Source organism: Palaemon carinicauda, unplaced genomic scaffold, assembly GCF_036898095.1.
Source record: "Palaemon carinicauda isolate YSFRI2023 unplaced genomic scaffold, ASM3689809v2 scaffold321, whole genome shotgun sequence".
Lineage (NCBI taxonomy): Eukaryota > Metazoa > Arthropoda > Malacostraca > Decapoda > Palaemonidae > Palaemon > Palaemon carinicauda.
This window is the reverse complement of record NW_027170882.1, coordinates 42,730-61,252: the sequence shown is the minus strand read 5'-3', so window position 1 is coordinate 61,252 and position 18,523 is coordinate 42,730. Positions and strand designations below refer to the sequence as shown.

At 43.6% G+C, this 18,523-nt stretch overlaps 1 long non-coding RNA gene across 1 annotated transcript in view; it reads right to left on the bottom strand.

The window, feature by feature from the left end:
• LOC137636539 (uncharacterized) overlaps positions 1 to 17,839 on the bottom strand; it is a 55,291-nt gene extending 37,452 nt beyond the window's left edge. The window contains exons 1-2 of the long non-coding RNA XR_011043144.1: positions 17,624 to 17,839; positions 583 to 688 (exon numbers count right to left, since the gene is read on the bottom strand). This is a non-coding gene — a long non-coding RNA (uncharacterized lncRNA). The remainder of the gene's footprint in view (positions 1 to 582; positions 689 to 17,623) is intronic.
• Positions 17,840 to 18,523: the final 684 nt, after the last annotated feature.

Below are 18,523 nucleotides of genomic sequence, written 5' to 3'. Positions count from 1 at the left end.
TTCGACTTCTTCTTCCGGCGCTGGGAAAACCTCTCCCACTGGGAGGTAGACCACTCCCTGCACTCACCACATACTTTATCTCTATCACACCGTTGGCAACTACGAAAAGGACATAAGGTGTGTGGATCTGTTTCGACCGCCGACATAAAAGTCCCACAAGGGCGGTCAGGTAAGCCGGGACACTTCCGCATCGCAGAGGCCAACTTCCAAACACTCTGTCAAAAAGAAAAAGCAAACAAAGATTAATGGCTGTCAGTGTAGGCGAGGGTGATAGGAGACACGTCTGTATAGCACCCGAGCCGATAGCAAAGTGAAGCTCAGCACAGGTGTGTGTGTGAGGGGGGGGGAGAATACTACCCCTTCCTAAACCCCCCGCTAACTAGCGGTGGGGTAGTAAACCCTCGTTAAAATTCTAATGGCTTGTCATTTCCGCTACGCCGAAAGTAATTACCCATATTAAATAGCGTGGTTTGTATTTTAGTTACAGAACAAAAAGGTTTTACGGCATCACACTGTACAATATATCATTGATTAAAACCTTTTTATCAAAGTAAAATAATTCTAGTTAGTCCAATGACTTACCTTTATATGCTCCAAGTGCATGACGAACTAACTTAAGTCATTGCCAATGGACGACAAGATGTGCTTCATCTCGATCTCCATCAATTTGTGTGCAAAGTTGATCCGCCTGAAATGAAACAAAAGTATCAGGAGAAAAATTCAATTGTTTGACTTCTCAAAACGGAATACTGTATCAGAATAATACTTCTCAATAGGGTAATAAAAAATAATTTTACTTTTCAATAAGCGTCAAAAGACCTTAAGAAAAATTTTCCAAAATACATCAAGTTATTACTTTCAGAATACAATCATTGCCTGATTAACACATTTGCAGGCCAATGTCAATTCAATAGAAGGTAGTTAGTTGGCCAGGGCACCAGCCGTCCGTTGAGATACTACCGCTAGAAAGTTATGGGGTCTTTGACTGGCCAGACAGTATTACATTGGATCTTTCTCTCTGGTTACGGTTCTTTCCCCTTGCCTACACCAAATAGTCTGGCCTATTCTTTACAGAGTCTCCTCTGTCCTCTTACACCTGACAACACTGAGATTACCAAACAATTCTTCTTCGCCCAAGGGGTTAACTACTGCACTGTAATTGTTCAGTAGCCACTTTCCTCTTTGTAAGGGTAGAAGAGAATCCTTAGCTATGGTAAGCAGCTCTTCTAGGAGAAGGACACTCCAAAATCAAACCATTGTTCTCTAATTTTGGGTAGTGCCATAGCCTCTGTACCATGGTCTTCCACTGTCATGGGTTAGAGTTCTCTTACTTGAGGGTACACTCGGGCACACTCTTCTATCTTATATCTTATTTCTCTTCCTCTTGTTTTGTTAAGTTTTTATAGTTTATAAAGATATTTATTCTAATATTGTTGCTCTTCTTAAAATATTCTATTTTTCCTTGTTCCCTTTCCTCACTGAGCTATTTTCCCTGTTGGAGCCCCTGGGCTTATAGCATCATGCTTTTCCAACTAGGGTTGTAGCTTAGCAAGTAATAATAATAATGATAATGATAATAAAAATCATTTAACTAAATATGACAAGTTTGGAAGTAATTTATATTTTTCCTAGCAATGAAAAAAAACCTGGAGCTCTTTACTAAGGAGTATTATTTCGGTGAAGAAGAAACCAGCCGAAAAGCTTTTTGTCGGGGTGTGTAACTACCCACCACTAGTTAGCGGGGACCGGGAGCGGGGTGGGTTAACCCTCCCGCTCACACCAGCACTAGCGACTAACCGTCACTTTTGTAATGGCAGCAGGGCTTTCAGGGTGTTGTTGCTGGAGTGTCAGTATGTGTAAAGAGCTCTAAGTTTGTATTGCTCGGAAGCAATACAAATTACTTCAAAATTTGTCATTTGTTCCTGTGCAAAATACAAAACTTCTGCTCTTTACTCTGGAGACTCACCTTTAGGTGGAAGTCCAAAACCAAATGGCTGGCAAGTGTCCCGAGATGGCCTCTGTATAGTTGAGGGATCCTGCACCACGTTATCCTCATAGGAAAACGGCCTGGGCAATCATGGCTGGCGAATAAGGAATCGATCTCTTGGAACATACATTGTAGCTATTCGAGCCGTGCCCTCTACTAACATATACAGTATTTCTTTCCACCTCCCCCTGACAGAAGGACGGAGGCATATCACATATATACATGTATATATGATTGTCCAAAGAGCGTGAAACTCACCAACAGAAGAAGGAGGTCAGCTGTGCAGTTCCCCAAATGCTGCGCCCCGAGAGAGGGAAAGATGAAGTGGGGAGTGGCCAGTCACTGCACCATTCATCCTAGACTTACTTCCCGGGTAATCCTCTGTCCTTGAACCACTGGTCCTTGTCCCGCAAGGGAGCTGAAGTGTTTAGATCATGTTATGAGCAGCTACCACAGGACCTACTGAGAATGTGTCTAGGCTCCTGTCAGTTATTTCTTGCAGGTAGCGGGAGGTGAATGTTGTTTGACGTTTCCACCTGCCTGCTTGAAGTACCTGCTGAACAGAAAAATTATTTTGGAATGCCAGAGAAGTACCTACTCCCCTGACATCATGGGCATGGGGACATCTACTTGACGTCGAGGTGTCTGAGGCCCTTGCCCTTTCCTATTACTCGCCTGATCCAAGAGGAGATTGAGTTCTCCATGATTCTCCTCTTGGTCTTCCTCGTGCTGACAAATAGCTGGTTGATCTGGGGTCGAGCTATTCTCATCCTTATGAGATATAACCTCATCTTCTTTAAAGGGCATAGTAAGAGTTGATCAGTATCATCTGTTACTGTTTAGTGACTCCCAATCCGAAAGGGCCCAAATCTAGGATTCGCTAAAGACGGATTTTTAGTCTTGGCAACAATCTCAGGGACGAAACCGAGTGTGACTTGCCACCCATCCCGTCGAATGGATGATGACGTATGAAAGACAATGTAGCTCGCTGACTCTACCTGCAGAGGTCAGGGCGAAAAGAAAACCGTCTTTGAGGTCACGTCCTTATCCAAGGCTTGACGTGGAGGCTCATAAGGGACTCCTTTCTGTGAACGTAAGACCCTGGCAATGTTCCAAGGAGGTGGTCTAACTTTCGACTAAGGACCAGAACACTCGAAGTTCCGTATGAGGAGTGACAATTCCGTCGAGGAAAAATTTTTAACTTGATTCAGTTCGAAGACAATGTTCAAGGCTGAACAAAAGCCTTTCACCAACAACACTGAGTGAGTCCCCCCCCTCCCCCGAGGAACAGTAAAAACTCCGCTACTGCTGGAATACTGGCACTGAGTGGAGAGATACCCCGTCAATAACCTCCACCACAAAAGACGGACCCCTTCGCCAGATACTGTACACCATAGACGACGACTCCCGGAGGTATCTTGCCATGCGCATAGCAACCAGCTTCAAAAAGCCCTCTTGCGAGTAGTTGCTGGATCGCCTCCAGGTGTGAAGACCTAGCGATAGTATCGCTTGGTGGAAAATCTCCATGTGAGGTAGTCTGAGTAGCTCGGAAAGTAGAGGAAACTCTCTTGGTACCTCTGTGAGCAGATATAGAGGGTCCGGAAACCATTCTCTATGTTGTAACAGCAGATCCCACAGTCTTTGCTAGATTTTGCGATGCCCTTACCCTGTTCAATACCCACCTTACTAGGCAGAAGGACGGGAACGCATAGACATCTATCCTGTCCCAAGGGTGTTGAAAAGCATCCTGCTTGAACGCTTATGGTTCCGGTACTGGTGAGTGGTACACCAGAAGTTCCCGACATCACGTACAGTTTGATTGTCCATTCGGAGCCAACTATCTGAGTCCTCTTGTTTAGATTGTCCGCAAGCACATTCTTCTTGCCCCGGATAAAGTGGGCTGTTAAGGCTACCAAATTTTCTTCCATCCACCTTAAGATTTTCACAGCTAGCAGATATAGATACTGTTTAAAGGTCTCTCCTTGTTTGTTTGAGTGGGACACTACTGTACTGTTGACACTCATCAACACTACATAATGCCCTGAAAGGAGCTGATGAAAGTACCTGAGGCTTAGGTAGGCTGCCCTCATTTCCAGGAGGTTTTGTGACACCGCCTTTCGGATTTGGACAAAGTCTGGTGTAACAGATGAGTCCCCCCCTTCTTTTAATGTGTCTGTGAAGAGCAACAAATCTAGGGGAGGAGAGAGAGGATCTGCTCATCCAAGGAGTTTGGTGTCTGACATCCACCAACTCAGGTCTCTCTTCTGTCTTGGGTCCCACTGGTACTAGGGTACTCGGTGGGTCTCTGTGCAAAGACCAGAAGGTTATCAGCTGTCACTATAGAGACCGTATGTGGAGACGGCCGTGGGGAACTAACTTCTCGAGAGATGTTAGATGTCCCAGCCGTTTTGCCACTGGTGCTAGCAATTTGCCTCTTGAGAGAAAGCTCCGCCAGTACTTGATCCCCTAACAGAAAGACCTTGCTTAGTGTGGTCTCGAACAAAGGTGGAACAGTCTGAAGATGGTTGGTCTGTGAAGGGGATGCTACATGCCATTCCTCTTTGCAAGGGCGAGCTTTGGCAAGGCAAAGGCTGGTAAGGTGCCCTGGCTTGCACACCTCTTCTCATTTGTCCTGCTGGGAGTGTGTACTTCCGTGGTGATGGCTGGAAAAGCGAGCCTTTCTCAGCTCTTACAGGTAATTGTTATCTGTGTGCACTTGCGAGGAGTGTGTCCATGATCATGGGGCAAAAACTGGTAGAGCATGTTCGTTCCAGTTCGCCCAACTGCAAGGTGAGAGTTGGAACTGTGCACTGATTTGTGCACCTTTCCCAGTTCTCAAAGGCAACAGATCTAACCGTACGTGCCTTTCTTAGCTCGCCCAGGTATCACGACATAGAACTTGTCTTTATTCTGGACCTTGCTTCTTGTGTGTGAGGGTCTTGATGGAAAGACTCGCCCTAAAGAGAACACTACGTGTAGCAGAAGTGAGATGCCTCTCTTAGTCAAGTAGACGAGCTCGTCTGCCCACCTTACTCGGTGAATGGATATGCATCACTGCGGGATTTTCTTGAGAAACTAGAGTCTGTGTTCACACCCAAGTAGGATAGACCAGGGTATTTTCGTATGACCTGTCTCCCGTAGCAGCCTGGTGAGTAGCATTATGCACTCCTACAGGTGGAGGCATTCCTTCATAAAAGGCTATTAAGATTGCGGGGGACAGGTTGTTCCTGTAGTTTACCTGTGAGAAAAAATCCCCCCCCCACCAACCCGATCATCGGAAACTGGGAAGGGTTCTGGACTACCTGGTCAACCAATACCCAGTAGGATGTTAAACCATAACAAAGGATTGTGCCTATTGCCCCCCCCTAAGGGTTAGCAAGTTCCATTGAGTGGAACAAGCGACCTTGATCCTCAAGCGAAAAGTCAATTCTCCTTGGTTCCTCTCAAGGGGTCTAGAGATTGTGTAGCAAGTAACATCTCAAGTTGATGTCAAGACGTGCAACCAGTTACACACATCTGCTATGAAGGGAGGAGGATCTTGCTCCATCTGCCACCAATCCAATGAGAGTTGGCCGAATAAATATGTTATAATCGGTAAACCAGGGTAGACAGTACTCCCTGAGGAAGATGTTATTACAGTACAGCGAATCTCCTTAGCGATCGTTTTCAGGCAAGAGACCGGTCGGTAACAATCAATAGCACAAAACTACTTCCGAAAGGTAAGATTGAGACATGTCTTCAATTTTTGTTGGACAGGTAATGCATGTATAAGTCCATCTACGGACACTTAACACAGACCAGGGATACGGACGATCATACAGGCGTAACCCAAGTTATGAATTGTATCCGGAACTCAGTTGGAAAACATTGATAAATGTTTGTAACTGAGACCTCCTCCTTCCAAAAATCGACAAAAACATTTGTATTTCTTCATCCCTGATCGGTAAAACTGGTATAAGTTTCAAATGTTCCCTTTCAGGAAACAAATTTACTTATGTGAACTTTCAGAATTTTTTGAAACCAAGACCTCCAATAAAAGTTAGGAAGGAACTACCTGGATGAAGGGAGACAGCATATTCAGTATGTCTGGTTATGCGAAGGAAGAAAAGTAATACAGTACATAAGCTGGGTTCCAGTATGGTTTACAGTATAGCCATTAACACTAATGATTTATTAGAACCGAGTTCTAATTGTAAGATGGTCTATAGTACTTGTCGGCAAAAAATTTGCTTGCCCGCATATGCACATGTCCATCTGCAGCCCCACGTGTAACCTCTTTGCCTGCATGTAAACATTTGACAAGTCTGAGCCCGCTTGCAGGAATAATTATGAGTGATGAATCGCAACATTATTGCCCAGGGAATTTTTAGTATTTTTAAGATGTGAGCACATGCACCTAGGAAAACAAAACATACAGCTAGTGTAGCAATCATAGCTCCGTTGGTTTGCCTGCCAGAGTTATGAGTAGGGCTTACTAACGTTCGTAAATGTAATGAAAAGTTGAAACCTACGTCTGGCCACCTTGAGAAGCTGAAAACCTTGTGGGCAGGGCTTGCTATCGTTCGTAAACATAAGCAGAAGCTAATACCTATCCCCTTGGAACAAGGCTTGAAATAATAACCTTATAAGGGTATACCGTATATCACAAGCTCGTTGCACTAGTGTTCCGAAGACCTCTCTATTTTGTACGGCAACAAAGCCCAAGAAAATAAACCAGAAGGATCATACTTCCCGAAACTCGACATCTAATGAGAACTCGTTGTGTCCAGGAGCACACTGACGCATACGGCTAACTCAAGCCATCAGTAGTAAACCGTATTTGGAGCAATAATCCTGAGGTTTTGCCATGGCAAGAGTGCATGCACCACAGAAGTTCAATTCAGCCTTTTACAGAGTTTTAACGAACGCCTGTAGTTGTGCAAAACTTCTCAGGGATGAGAAGCAAAGTTTTGCACGAGGGGTTTGTCATCTCAGAATGCCAAGAACACAAACACTAGGCAGGTTCATATAGGCTTACAAGCGCTTGTGAACACCATCTGATATTAGCAAACACTGGCGAGCATCCGCAAAGATCTGCAAGCGCCCAAGAGAATCAGTGAAAGAGAATTAGAAACCACCAGCATTGAATCTCCTTTACGATTAAACCCAGTAGCGTATGCTACTACAGTATAGCGCTAGCGAGAAGGGTTTCACAAACCCGCCATTTGTGCTAAGGCGAGGGTCTTACAAACCTGCCAAGGGTATTAAGGCGAGGCGAGAGTTTTGCACGAGTTGAGGGTCTCAAAAACCCTCGCCTCTCTTCTTAGTACTTTTGTTGAAGTTTTTATTGTTTATATAGGAAATATTTATCTTAATGTTGTTACTATTCTTAAAATATTTTATTTTTCCTTGTTTCCTTTCCTCACTGAGCTATTTCCCGTTTTGAGCCCCTGGGCTTATAGCATCCTGCTTTTCCAACTAGGGTTGTAGCTTAGCATTTAATAATAATAATAATACCCCCATAAAGGGCGTTGGTGAATAGTCTAATGTCATCCCCTCGGAAGGGAACGAAAAACGCTGTGCTAGACTTGAAGACCAGCTGTTTCTTCCTCGTTAGGCACAGGTCCCAAAAAGCTTGGCCTCACAAAGCTCAGAGCCTTGTGCCCAAAGGCATGAAGTGGCAATAACCCGGAAGAGTTAAGGCCTATGAGACTCGTCAATGGGAGAGGAGGCAGACAGACCTTTTACTGGCCTATAGTGATAGTGACTGTTGGCTGGAGTACAGTACCTGTAACTAATGCCACAGCGGTAGCTGTCACACCAGGCTCACGTTCTGCCTGATTAAATACGAAGGAATCACTCAGCGAGTGACTTCTGTTACTCCCTCCTAACAAAGGAGACCAGACAGCTCTCTATGGGAAAGGACAGTCCTCTTATTCCCTCCTACTCACCTTAAACTGGCTTATGGAGACAAGCTTTGCATCCCAGCCAAGGGAGAAAACTGAAATGTCAGGCTCACAATCATTTGACCGATTCGGGAAGAACCAGCCAAAGGATAAAAACTGATGATTCCTCCGGGAAAGCAGCTTCCTATTTCTCGATAATAATGATGAAGGAAGGAGCAATGCTCTTCATTACATGGCCTACAAATTCAACTGACTAAACTCTAAGGGAATTGTCAGTAAGCAGCCAAGTTTGTTTCAATCATGAGTTCTGGCTCAACAGGGAAATTACTTCTGGAGCTGCAGCAGACTTAACTTTTGTCTCTCTAATTTCAGGTTTCAACAAAAAGAAGATTTTATTGTTTTCAGACAGAAAAATATATGCCTGAATAGCAATATGAAGTCATGCCATCAAAAGTTTGCTGAAAGTTGCCAATAAAAGGCATCTGGGCAGGAACATATAGGAAGAAGGACATAGTGTTGAATCAACATGTACAGGAAAGCCTTCAGCACAGCAGAGGAAAAGAAGAATTATTCATATTAGCAAAGGGACAGGTGAAAGATTAGAATGTGCAAGGACCAATACTGAGAAACTTATTTTGAATGGCGAAAGTTAACCTTGCTGGGAAGATTCAGGCAGAATGGGAGGAAAAAAAGAAATCTGACAGCTGAATAGGTGAAAAATGTCCTTAAGAAGCATTAAACATCCCTTTTCAGTCACTCATGCCCTTCAAAACTAGAGGAGCATAGTACTAGTGAGATCAATATCGGGCAGCGTGCAGGCGGGTTGCGAGAAATCAGTCACCAGGTGATGATGAACCGTATCCGCAATTATGAATATGCAATGGAACATTTTGAGGATTGTACGAGTGCTAAGAGCAGTAAGTGGACGTCATGTGTTCATGTTCCCAATCGTGCATGGATGAGGAGAAAGAACAGCTGATTTGTGATCATGTTCCTTATCATGCAAGTATGTGGGAACATTTCCCCTGATCTTAGAATCAATAGGAGACCGATCCCAACCAATGATCGTATTCCTGAACATGACCACACGAGAGAAAATTTTGTCATTTAATCAAGCGTAAAACTGATTCAACATCTAGTTCGGACCCCTTGTACTCAAGAAAAGTAAAGTATCGCCACTCTTACGAGCGAGGATGCAACTCATAGTTCCTGATCGAGTGTACACATGGGAACATCTTCCAAGGCCCCATGAGCCACAAGGAGACCCATGCTTGTGTTCCTGGTAGTGTGGATGGATGGAAACTGTTTCCCGGACCTGCAAGGAGACAAAGGATGGTATTCCTGAAAGTGATTACATAAGAGAAAGTATGACCAACGAGAATGATCGTTGGTTCCTCTCACCTAGAATCCTCTATCAAACAGAAGCAATGAAACCTTACTACAAGTCATCTTCCTGCCCTTCAAAACTGAAGTTTCTTTAGGGAGTGAGACAGCAGTGTTCCTCAAGTGTCCAGGAAAATGTCTAGAAGTGCAGTTCCCTCATCCTGATAAACAGTGCAAGGATGTTCAGGCTAGTACAAGACCAAGCATTAATAGCAGAACCGCAAGCCCCTGACTTGCTCACCATGACACCTTATCAGTTTGGATTACTTCTTGGTATCAAGAAGTAATCCAAACTGATAAGGTGTCCCGGTACGCAAGTAAAGGCTTATGGTCCTGCCTACATGGCTGAGGACTATAAAGTGCTTAGTAGAAGATGATAAATGGAGAAGTACTGAATTAAAAGCTCAAGATAAAGACCACTGGCGAAATCTAACCGAGGCCCTTTGCATCAATAGGCGTTGGAGATGATGATCCCACCACTTCTTTCTCTCTCTTGCACAAGGAAAGAGAGATCAGTTGTCACAGATAAAGAGGGGTAGAAAGACTGATCCCTCCATCTCTGCCTACAGTGTGCACGCTCAGTCCGAAAGGAGACCCAGCACTGGTAAAGCAAGGGCGTAAAATCCTGTATCGTGTGCCGAGATACTTTCCCAGTCTGGTTTGGTTTTTGGTACCGTACAATCCCTCTCATGTGTAAGCAGTCGGAGTCTTCTGCGAGCCCTTTGTCAATCTCTTTTCCTGGCTTCTTCAATGATATCATCTCCTTAGAAGTTGTGGAATAATGAGTTATGACAGGTCAAATCTGGCAGGCAAGCAGCATGCGCGCTACCTAGGGGTGCAAAAGGTAAACAGGGAAATAAACAGATTCATGAGGGAAGCCACAACTACCGGAACTGTTATACTACAATGATCTTAGGACCATTACCATGATCTATTTGTAAGTAATAGCATAAGAAGGTGCATCATTATTATGAGCCCAGAGGGGGCATTATGTTATATGTATATTGCAGGCTACATAGCAACCAGATGAGAGTCACACATTTGGATAGGCTAATCAGGGGCACATTTTACAGTTCTCCCAATGAGTAATTTTACGCAGGTCTGGCAGTAAATATAAGCACGCATCACAATGTACATACATAGATTAGTATATATGACAGCTCATATCCCAAATCCATGCATGCCACAGGAAGGTCATATTTATGTGTATCTATATGTAAATAGAAAGATGGCCTATCACAGGTATGGTAGCCCATATTATTTTATATCCATAACAAGTGTAGTTACATGCATTTATTTTTTCAGCTTCAAACATTCGTTGCATGTACGGCTCAAACCTGTCACTCATGAGAAACTTCAGGACAACATCCAGATTCCAGGCTGGTGATTCAAGTTGACGCTCTTTAGAAGTCTCAAAGGATTTGAGAAGGTCTCGAAGGTCTGTTTCTAGAGAGGTCCAAGTTCCTGTGCCTGAAGACGGTCGCTAGCATGCTCCTGTATCCTTTAATAGCAGAGGAATAAAACTTGCGTTTTCTCCTAAGGTCTAACAAGAAGTCAGCAATTTGGGTCAGAGAGGTAGTGAAAGAGGATACTGAGTTAGTTCTGCACCAATCTCGAAAAACCTCCCATTTGGACTGGTAGACCTTGATAGTAGAAGTCCTCCTTGCTCTAGCGATAGCCTTAGCTGCCTCCTTCGAAAAGCCTCTAGCTCTTGCGAGTTTTTCGATAGCATGAAGGCAGTTAGACGTAGAGCTGGTAGGTTTTGATGGAACCTTTCCAAGTGCGGTTGTCTGAGTAGATCTACTCGTGTTGGCAGACTTCTTGGTATGTCCACCATCCATTAAAGTACCTCGGTGAACCATTCTCTCGAGGGCCAGAGGGGAGCTACTAGAGTCAATCTGGTTCCCTCGTGAGAGGCAAACTTTTGTAATACTTTGTACAGGACTTTGAATGGAGGGAACGTGTATACGTCCAGGTGAGACCAGTCCAGCAGGGAAGCGTCGATGTGGACTGCTTCTAGATCTGGCACTGGGGAGCAGTAGGTCTCTAGCCTCTTTGTTTTGGAGTTTGCAAAAAGGTCTATGGACGGACGACCCCAAATCCACCATAGTTTCTTGCAAACATCCTGATGCAGAGTCCAGTCCATGAGAATAACTTGGTTTCTCCTGCTGAGGCTGTCTGCCATCACGTTCTTCTCTCCTTGGATGAACCGTGTGAGTAAGGTTACATTTCTTTTCTTTGCCCAAACTAGAAGCTCCCTTGCAGTCTCGTAAAGGGACTTCAAGTGTGTTCCACCCTGCTTGGATATGTATGCCAAAGCTGTGGTATTGTCGCCATTTACCTGCACCACCTAATTTAGAACCGAACTTTCGAAACCTTGAAGGGCCAACAGGACTGCTAACAGCTCCTTCTGGTTGATGTGGAGGCTCTCTTGATCTTTCGTCCACAGACCCGAGCTCTCCAGCTTGGCCAGTGTTGCTCCCCACCCCAAGTCCGAGGCGTCGGAACACAACACAAGGTCTGGGCTCCTTTGCTCCAGTGAGAGACCCTCCTGAAGTTTGATTGGGTCGTTTCACCAATGGAGGCAACTTTTTACAGACTCTGGAAGTGGAATACTTTCCGTCTCTAAACCCTTCTTGTCCCAATGGTAATTGAGGTGAAACTGAAGAGGGCGGAGATTTAGTCTTCCTAGGGAGACAAACTGCTCCAGTGAGGAGAGTGTTCCCAGCAGATTCATCCACTGTCTTACCGAAAATTTTCTTTTCTCTAGGAAGAGACGAAGCTTTAGGAGGACTTGTTCTATCCTTGTAGGAGATGGAAAAGCCCGAAAGCTAGACTGTGAATCTCCATCCCTAAATAAAGAATCTTCTGGGATGGAATCAGTTGGGACCTCTCTATGTTGACAAGAAGACCCAGTTTCCTTGACAACCTCAGTGTCATTCGTAGATCCTCCAGACAGCGGTTGAAGGAAGACGCTCTGAGTAACTAGTCGTCCAAGTACAGGGAGGCTCTGATACCTGTTGAATGCAGGAAGCTCGCCACATTTAGCATCAGCTTCGTGAAAATGAAAGGAGCGGTGCTGAGGCCGAAATACAGGGCTCGAAACTGGAAGACTTCCTTCCCGTAAACGAACCTCAGGTAACGTTTGAAACTCGCATGTATGGGGATATGAAAATAGGCGTCCTGGAGGTCCAACGAGACCATCCAGTCACCCTTTCTTACTGCTGCTAGCACAGTTTTCGAAGTCTCCATCGAAAACTTTGCTTTCTGAATGAAAGCGTTGAGGGCACTTACATCCAGGACTGGTCTCCATCACCCTGAGTTTTTTGGGGACCAGGAATAGGCGGTTGTAAAATCCTGGTGACTGTAAGTCCTGTACCCTCTCTACTGCCCCTTTCTGCAACAAGACGGATACTTGTAGCAGCAATGCCTGCCTCTTTGAGTCCTCTTGGTATCTGGCAGAGAGATCTATCGGATCTTGAACAAGAGGGGGTTTCTTTATAAAAGGGATCTTGTAACCCTCCTTCAGCAAAAGAACGGACCAAGGGTCTGCTCACCTTCTCTCCCAGGCCTGCCAGAAGTTCTTCAGTCTGGCCCCTACTGCTGTCTGAAGGCGAAAGCAGTCAGACTCTGCTTCGCCCAGCTCTAGATCCCCTCCTTTTAGCTCCTTTTCATCCTCTTCTTCCGTTGGATCTTGGGTAACCTCTACTGACGGGTCTACCTCGAAAGGGCTGTGCAAAATGAGGCAAAGGTGTTTCTACTTTAGGTTTATGGCTAGTAAAAGAAGTCGGAAGAACTTTCCGTGCTGTCTTGCCAACCAAATCATGGGTAGCCTTCCGAGTTAAAGAAGAAGCAACCTCTTTCACAAGTTCCTGCGGAAACAGAGATGGAGACAGAGGCGCAAACAGCAGTTCAGACTTCTGACAAGCGGTGACACCCAAGGAAAGGAAAGAACACATCTGTGCTCTTTTCTTAAGCACTCCAGCCGTATAAAGAGCTGCTAATTCATTAGAGCCATCTCTAACAGCTTTGTCCATACAAGACATTATCTGAATAATACTGTCCATGTCAGAATTCTTAAAAGTCGCAACTTTCTTCCCCAAGGCTCCCAGAGTCTAATCGAGGAAGCTGAAAACCTCGAAGGCTCTGAAGATTCCTTTGAGAAGATGGTCAAGTTCAGAAGTTGTCCAGTAAAACTTAAGTCCGTCGCATGGCCAACCGACGAGAAGAGTCTACAAGGCTTGAGAAGTCGCCCTGGGCAGAGGCAGGAACTCCCAAGCCGAGAACTTCTGTCTCATACCACACGCTTGACTTGGAAGCTAGTCTAGCAAGAGGGAAAGAGAAAGCAGACTTGCCAAGATCTTTCTTGGACTGCAGCCATTCTCCCAACAGTCTTAAGGCTCTTTTCGAAGATCTTGAAAAAACTATCTTGGTATAAATAGGCACCTGAGCTGCCGACCCCATGGTAAACTCTGAAGGGAGGGAGCGTGGAGCAACAGGAACGAAATGATTAGGAAAAACTTCCGTAAACACCTTCATGATTTTCCTAAGATCCAAAGAATGCTGTCCAAAAAGCCAGTCAAGGAAAGGTGTTCATCAACCTCTTCCTCAGACAAGAGTCCAACCGAAGTAGCGATGTCTTTGTGGGCCTGACTTTTAACTGCGCGACCTTGACGCTTGGCGTCATGTTTGACAGCCTGACATTCGGCATCAACTTGACGCTTGCCGTCATGATCAACTTGACATTCGACGTCACGTCTAACTTGACGTGAGGCGTCACGTGATTGGCGCTCAACGTCACGTTTAACTTGACGTTTAGCGTCACGCTTAACTTGACGTTCGGCGTCACTTTTAACTGCATGGCGAACGCCTTCACACGCTTTTACGTTCGCTAGAAGCTCAGCTTCATGCCTGGAAGCTTGACGTTTGCGGTTAAGCTTATCGGAGTTACGACGTCCAAGCTGCGAAGCTTCCTGACGTTCGGGAAATTGTTGAGTTACTCCTTTATCAGTAGAGTGAAACGACTGCATAAACGAAGAGAGCTTAAGCTGCATGTCCTGTAACAACGACAACTTAGGATCAACTTGCAGTAAAGTTGGAGCGGGAGCGTCAGCAACAAAATCGCCTTCTTCATCGCTCGTGTCACGCGACGATCGCCCAGAAGACGCCACCCAGTCAGACGGTAGCGGCGGAGCATGAACAGACGGAATAACAGATTCCGGAACTTGTTCAGCAACATGCTGGGCTGGACGCTTAACAGAGCTAGACGTTCTAACAGGACATTTGGCAGGAGATCTTTCTTCAGATGAAGGAAAAGGCTCTGGACTGTCCCAATGACTACCGCCAGGCGCTTGAGGCAATAAAACGCGACGCTGATCCACTGCAACCATTTTCCTCTTGAGAGGTCTAGAAACTTGACGCCAGTCACGATTCAACTGCTTGCTGACTACTGCATCATCCGACGATGAGGTAAACTCAACCTCACCTTTCCCATGGTGAGGGCAAACGTCCTGTGAAACATCATCAGGAACGCTTGAGGGGACTCCTGCTCGAGCAGCTATGCCTCTCGTTCCCTTTCGCCGATCGACAGTCCTTCTCCTATGGGTCGGGGAGCTTGAAAGAGGTCTAAGGCTGGGTGAACGACAGGTTGGAGCAGTCTCATCCTCCACAGCACTGAACACATTAACCTCACTTTTAGCACTAATACTGGCACTTTTAAGTTGATTAACCTCAGACATAAGTTGATTCTTGTCTGTAGTAAGCGACTCAACCCTAACACCAAGGGCTTGAATCGCGATCATCATGTCCTTAAGTGTAGGCTCAGTGGTAACAGAAGGGGGATCATGAACTACCACTACAGGGGAAGGAATAGGTTCAGTGACATGGGAAGAGGATAATTCTCTAGATCGAGAAGAACTACGTCAAACTCTATCTCTCTCTAACTTACAAGAGTAGCAGTCGAAATCCAGCCACTCACTCTCAGACAATAAAAGGCATTCATCACATTGATCCATTAATTGACAAACTTTACCTCTACATTTAGTACAAATGGAGTGGGGATCGATAAAGACTTTAGGAAGGCGGGTTTTACAGCCTTTCATACACTTTCTATAAACTGGGGAAGGGTCAGCCATTTTGGAAAAATTAAGAGAGATAAAAAACAAGCAAAGGTCAAAGTTAACCCAAATCAAAAAAGGTTCAAGAGAATCTGTAAGCAAAATCTAATCAAGCGAAAGCCAATAACCAAACTCTGTACATCACCAAAGACACAGCAAAAATCCAGGTTACAATGAGCAAATATTCCCAATGATGTTGGCAGCAATGGCGGCAGGGAAGATCTGAGGATTCATGGAATGGTTACAGTTACCAGGCGAGTGGTGGCGCTAGTAGTACACCTAGCTACCCAATCTGCAATTTCCGCGAATTTTGAATTTCTGCCGTGACGTCAGGGACTTAAGCTATATATATATATCCACTGGCTAAGTCAGATGTTTAAAAACAAGCCTTTTCTTCTCTTTATATTACCTTCTTGGATGTATAATAAACCGATGAAAAAATACGCTAATTATCCATATCCTACACTAACTGTATATTTTTCATTTATTTGTTGACATTCTACGGGTCAGTTGTAGTTGGTCTCGTTTGTTTGTACATAGCAGTTTTCGACCTTCTACCCATAAACTCCTCCCACCTGCGCATAAACTCCGCCTCCACCAATAGGATTACTCCTTCTCTTATAACTCCTCCCCATTTTCCCCTATGTCTTTTTACCCGCCACATTCAAGTATTCTACTTGATCCAGTACAACTATACCATTCCTTTTATGTAATATCCACATATACATATTATGTTTGACCCAAGAATTACACGTTTTATTATCCAATATCTTATAAAATCCCCTCATTTTATATTCCCATCCAATATTATTTATCATACACTCCATTTTATCTTGCTATATTACTTTTACTGTATAGATTTTGTTATTACCTTCACATGCCAAAATTTCACATAAATACTTTGCTCTGGAAAAGTTTCCCATTCTAGTTCATTCATGTTTACTCTCTAGACTTCGTTGTTTTTCCGTTAACCAATCACGAACCCTTACGTATGGAAAGTTTGCACAGGGGGGTTAATATTTCCCAACCCCCTTCCCTTACCTCTTCAAGTGGTCTATCCATACACCTTCTAACAGACCCTTTTGCGTGGGAAACTTTGTCCAAGTCAGGTCTTTGTTAGTTCAAGTGAGGTCTTTTTGCGCATTTTACGATGGAAGTTATAGAAACGTTTACAGTGTCCCAGGTGCTGTTCGTGTCTATCATACAGGAAAGATATTCACGCCCGTTACTACAATATCGAAACTAAGATAGCTAAGACAAAAAAGAAACGGCGATGTGGATACACAGAAGTTAAGACGTAACTGTCACAACACCCCGGTGACCCACAAGCTTCGTCGTCCCGATCATAGCAGTAGGCCGTTAATTTCTTTAATTTTAATGTCTTAGTTTTATTAATTTTTTAGCATGCGCAGCTCAACATTACCGCTTGCCAGTACATACAAGCTCGATGTTTTATTTTCATGCGAGCTAAGCGAGCCAGTGGCAGAACAAGAACCATTATATTTAGCGTTGCTAATGTTAGCTTGCGCAGCTCAACATTAACGCTTGCCAGTACATACGAACTTGATGTTTTATTTTCAAGCGAGCTAAGCGAGCCAGTGGCGGAACAAGAACCATTATATTTAGCGTTGCTAATGTTAGCGTGCGCAGCTCAACATTACCGCTTGCCAGTACATACGAGCTTGATGTTTTTGTTTTCTGGCGAGCGAACAAGAGCCATTATATTTAAACATTTTAACGGAAAATATGTTTTCCTCTAGAAAATAACGTGATTTAACCGGTTTTAACCTCCATTTCAACCGCAACAACAACCAGTTTGGCTACTTGAAGCTTGTCGAATTGGTTGTTCTATCGGTTTGCGGTTGAAATGAAGGTAAAAACCAGTTAAATCACGTTATTTGCTACAGGAAAACATACAAACTATCCAAATCCTTTGAATTACATAACATCTTAATAACCTTCTTTGAAATTAACAATCAATTACAGTAAAATGGCATATAAGAATATAAAAACTTTCCCCTGTAATACAATACAAAATTACCACGGTGAACTTACTTATGAGTAAATCTGTTACGGCACAATCTAGCCTATCTCATGCATTCTAAGTCTGCCTTACCTGGTAGGCTACCAATAATTGAGACACATTTGCATTACCGTATGACCTATATATCTATGCTAATCTCATAATTTTTAACCTGTATAGACTAACATGCCGGTTATGCAGTTTAACATATAGCTCACAAGAAACCCACCTGCAGTAGCTAAGGGTATGAAAGTTCAATACAGTTTTGACCTTCAGTGCAGTTCTGTCAGTTTAAGCCTGGTTTATCCCCAGAGGAAAATTCTTTCCAATATAATCTACGTATGTAAACTTTTGAAAGTCAGTATAATGTTTATAATACGCATTATTTGGAAGATTCAGACTTTACGCAGATTTAAAACGCACAAATGACACATGTTTACCTTTACTTCAGTAGTACTTCGTGCTTTTGGTCTTTGCAACGGCGCCTCTAGTAATCTAGCAATCCTAATTATTATTATTATTATTATTATTATTATTATTATTATTATTATTATTATTATTATTATTATTATTATTATTATTATTATTATTATTATTGTTATTATTAGCTAAACTACAACGCTAGTTAGAGAAGCAGAATGCTATGGGCCCAATGCCTCCATCAGGGAAAAACAGCCCAGTGAAAAAAGAAAATATAGAAATAAATAAACTAAAAGGGGACAATTGATAAGACGAAAAAAGCTTATTGAATCCAATAAGTGGATATCTGTAGTTACATGGAGCTAAATTACCAACAGATCAACTGTAGACAAAAAAATGTATTCAAATTGGTTTGAAAACCATTGCAACTTTATTTTGGAAGAGAATAAACTGTTTCGAATGGGAATAAGCCTAAAACATGATAAGTGGAAAGAATTAAAGATTGAACAATTTACGAGGTGCCATTTTATCCACAAAATATCCACAAAACTTTTTCAATGTTCCACATTTATCCGCAAATCTTTTCCGTACAATATGATGATGAAACCTAAAGTTTCAGAGTGGCATTGCATTATTTACTTGATCCACATACAGAAACCAATGAAGTGAAATAAAAACCTGTTTACTTTTAGAGATAGATATTCAATTT